This window comes from Bison bison, unplaced genomic scaffold (assembly GCF_000754665.1).
Source record: "Bison bison bison isolate TAMUID 2011002044 unplaced genomic scaffold, Bison_UMD1.0 scf7180017864365, whole genome shotgun sequence".
NCBI lineage: Eukaryota > Metazoa > Chordata > Mammalia > Artiodactyla > Bovidae > Bison > Bison bison.
In genome coordinates, this window is record NW_011494937.1 from 2,119,219 (window position 1) to 2,123,422 (window position 4,204).

The following is a 4,204-nucleotide window of genomic DNA, read 5'->3' on the forward strand; positions in this document are numbered from 1 at the left end:
CCCTGCTTCTCAGACCCGGTCCTCCCCGAGGGCTGCACGCGGATGGGGGAGGGGCTTCGCTCGACTTCCAACAAAAGCCACCCCTGGGGCCAGCCACCTCCTTGGTTCCAGCTGGGGAGGAGGCGACCGCTCGCCGGCCCCTTTAGCCCTAGGTGAGGGCCCTCCGCTCCTCCCCAGCCTCCTCCCTCCCCTCCTTCCCTCCCTTCGCTTGGGGCCACAGCCTCACAAACTAGATTCACAATAAATAAAGCCCAAAACCCACCCCTATGTGGTGCAATGTTGGGTTGCTTGACTTTCAGAGGATCCTGACCTGTGCTTTGTGTTTTCATACAGTTAAGGAGAGAGAAAGAGAGAGGCACAAGGACTCCAGAAAGGGGCGCAGGAGGGAGATGCAGGGAGGAGGGAGTAAGGCACAGAAAGACAAGCCAGCGGGGCCAAGCCACACCCTGGAGGGGGCTGGGCGTGCTCTTGCTCCCATCCCTCCTGGGGGGCTTCTGAAGACCCTCTGGACATGCCCCCAACCATCCCTTGGAGGAGGAGGGGGCTGCGGTGGGGAGGAGGGGGGGGGAAGAGCTACTTCTTGCGGTGTGTTATCAAATTGTTCCCAAGTTGCTCAAATGGAGGGGTTCCCAATTGCAACAGCAAAAACCGAAACAATGAATGCCCCACCCCTAAATAAAGAGTAAAGACATTACAGCTGAAATCCAGAGAGAAGTGGCCATGGGGGTGGTGTGGTGGGGAAAGAGGGGGGGTAGGGCAGAGAAAGCTCCAAAACACTTTTTGAAAAAGGACGACACCCAACACCCTCCAAAGGAACTGAAAGTCGGCGAGCAGGACGCCTACCTAGCGCAGGTGGAGGTTTAGCCGACGGCAGCGGCGGCGGCTGCCTCACTCTCGCTCGACTCCGGGGTCCCCTTTCTGCTCCACTCTCCGGCCCCGCCGCGGCAGGGCTGTCTGCGGGAGGGGCAGGGGCGGGGACCGATGGGGCCGAGCATGGGCACCCGCATACGGGGCTGGGGTGTGGGCGCCACCTGGGGGCCCGGCTCCCCTCACTCGTGGCCGGCCAGGACAGCGACCTTCCTGGCCTGCCTCAGGAGAGAGGGGAGAGGGCACCTGTCCCGGGCTGGGAGGGGCCGTCTGGAAAAGCATTCCGATTTTTCTCCTATGGACTGTACAGAGGGGTTTGGGGCCTGGGGAACTGGCCCTGCAGCTCAGGGTGGGGTGGCAGAACACCCTCCTTTCTGGAAGCATGAAACTAGCTCCAGGAGATGCCCCTTTCCTAGCCAGGGTTGGGGGGGACACTTCTAGCCCAAAGGAGGGGCAGTGGGATCTCAAGGCTACCCTGCCTCACCCAGTCCAGGCCAAGAAGCCAGAGGCAAGGCAGGGAGGGAGGGAGAGAGGGGGTGGAGTCTGCAGGGGAGAGCCCTGGGGATCTGCACCCCATCATCTTTACAAGCTGGTCCTCTGAGCTCCCAAGTGAAGCTCCGGCTGGAGTCAAGGGTGGGGTTCCCCTGGGAAGGGTGAGGGTAGGGGACAGGCCCCTTCAGAATTGTGCTGGTTGCTTTGTTTGGGGATTTTGCTCCTTCCCCAGAAGGCCGGGACGGGATGTGGGGGGGAGGAAGGCAGTTCTGCATCCTTTCTTTCTGTCCTCTATTTGACAGAGTCCGTTTTGCATGTTTCTTTCTGCTTGGCTGCTGGCGCACAGCTCCACCGAGACCTCTTCCGAGGCTCTCTGAGAACTGAGCTGCTTCTGGGGGCCTGCAGGGGTCCCCGGGCTGGAGGAGAGAAGGGCTGAGTGGCTGACGACGTCTAATTTTTGCTTTTCGGTGGGGCTGGGCTGGGCTGGGGGATTTTTTTCCACGTCTCAAAATTTCTTCTCCCCCCGTTTGAGGAACCTCTTCTTTTCATTTTGTCATTTCTTTTGTCGATCTTATCAGAGGAACCAGGACTGAAATAGGACAAACAAAAAAAGAGGTGATATTGAGATGAGCAGGGGTTGGTGCCTTCTTGCCCCTACCTGGTCCTGGGACTCCAGATTGGTTCTTAAAGCCCCAGGGGGGTTCCAGCTCCAGTCGAGTCAAGGACACCAACACCTCCCGCAAGGGTCCCTCCTATGGGAATCCTACTCCCCCAAGAGACCCGCCTGCAGTGCTAGAGTCCAGCTGGCCTTCCCGTGGGCACAGTGCCCAGCGGGTGGGACCCCCATGGCTGGCGCTGGCATGGGCACAGACCTGGGATCTGGCCATGTTTCCAATTGTTAGGTTTTTGTGTGGGTCCTGGAGCAGGGGGGAGGATGCCAAGCTACAGCTTTTGTCCCCAGAGGGGTTTGGGGAGTGGGGTGGGGCAAGCCCAGCTTCTTGCTGAGTTTTCTTTCTGTCTCTTTGGATTAAAAGCAGAAATTCCCATCTGTATACCTCAGCTAAGGTCCCACAGGCTGAAAGGCTGGGGAGGAGTGGGTACCACATGACTTTTGTCCCTCACAGTACCAGGCCCAGGGGAAGGGATCAGTAGCCCAGTGGGCACCACGCCCTGGGGAACAACCTGAGGCTCCTCCAGGGGGCAGCTGCTTCCCTCAGGATGCCAGCAGGGGGCGCCGCCTTCCCACAAACGCTCTGGCAGCCGCTAAGCACAAAACACACCCAGGGTGGACCCCCGGGACTGGGCTGCCTGGCAGTACCCTGCACAAAAGGCGCTGGCCCCACCTCATGGCCAGAAGGATGGGGTGGTGGGGGGCGGGGCTCCTCTATGGTCTACAGTGCCTGGTGGTACCCTTGGGACAAAATTGAAGGAGTCCTTGAACAAAATGCATCCTGGGGTCTCCCAGGCACTGGGTCACAGACTCAGGTCAGCAGAGGCCAAGCACAGCTAACTACAGAGCACGCACAGGTACAGACGCATTCTGTACGCATCCCCACTCCAACCCTGCACAGGAGCCAGGTGAAGGGAGGGCGGCTGTCCTGCCCAAGGCCACACAGCCCACACTGCCGAGCAGGGACTCGATGCAGGGGGCAGCTTCGAGTCCATGCTCCTCACTGCTGTGTGGCGTGTTCCCAGGGAGGCAGGGTCTATGGTGACCAGGACACCCGCACTTTGCCAAGGCTGCAGCCAAGGCGGCCACGTTGGGGTGAGGGCCTAGGGTGGCTAGGTCAGCCAATTTTTCAAAAGAAGCTGAAAGTCCAGACAATTTCATGTGAAAATTTCCAATATTTAAAAGATGTGTTTCAGTCACACAGATTCTGCCTCCTGGTCAGGCTCTGGTTTGGAACTGCAGGCCATCGTCCACTGTGAGGTGGAGACTTCAAGTTTTAGAGTTAGAAAGGGCCCTGATTCTATGAGCGAATGGACGTTTGCTAGACATGTTGTGGGAGTCACTTCCTGAGGTATGTGAGTCAAATTGTTCTGTTGTACACCTTAAACTTATACAAGACCATCTGTCAATTATATCTCAGTAAAACTGGAAAAAAGAAGAAAGAAAGGGCTTCGGAGATCATCTAGAACTTTCTGGGATGATGGAAATATTCTCTAGTTGTGCCGTCCAACGCAGTAACCACCAGTAACACATGGCTTCTAAGCAGTTGAAATGCGTCTAGTGTGCCCGAGGGTCTCAATTTCTCTCTAGTTATTTGAACAGCCATATGTGGCCAGTGGCTACCACACTAGACAGTGCAGATGGGGGAGCACTTGGCCATGTGGGGGTTTGGGGTTGCCATGGTGACTGGGGGCACTGCTAGCATTTCCTGGGCAGGTGAAGACACCACGCTTCCTGCCATGTGTGGACAACACGCACAGAGACCTGCCTTCCTGCGGGGGAGCCCCTGGAGCCCCTACCCAGAATCCAACCCCATCAACTGATTTGAGGCCAGAAGGAGGCGCAGGGGGGCCTGGTAAGGTGTGGGCAGAAGCCAGGGCTGAGGCCTTCCCAGGGTGCCTGGGGGAGGGCGGCTGCAGCAGCAGGCTTCTGGCCCGAGGGAGAGGGGAGCTTCCTGGGTGAGCCCCTGGGCCCTGCAAGCTCGAGTGCTGAGTGTTCCCTGGGACGCCAAGGAGGGACTACACTGGTACCCTTACACCACCTCCCTGGCTGTGAGCCCACCCCTCCCCGCTTCCTGAGCGGGAAGAGGCTGGGACGACGGGGCAGGGAGGGCCTGTTTGGCCCCTCTGCCCACGGCAGGCCCGAACAAGGGCCCAGGGTGGCCCCCGTGGGGGG

The 4,204-nt window shown here is 58.8% G+C and overlaps 1 protein-coding gene across 3 annotated transcripts in view; it reads right to left on the minus strand.

Annotated features, from left to right (window-relative positions):
- Positions 1 to 6: 6 nt before the first annotated feature.
- NFIX (nuclear factor I/X (CCAAT-binding transcription factor)) overlaps positions 7 to 4,204 on the minus strand; it is a 68,780-nt gene continuing 64,582 nt past the window's right edge. For all 3 annotated transcript variants that reach the window (XM_010855454.1, XM_010855453.1, XM_010855452.1), the window contains one exon: positions 7 to 1,948. The gene's annotated coding sequence lies outside the window, so the exon portion shown is untranslated. The remainder of the gene's footprint in view (positions 1,949 to 4,204) is intronic.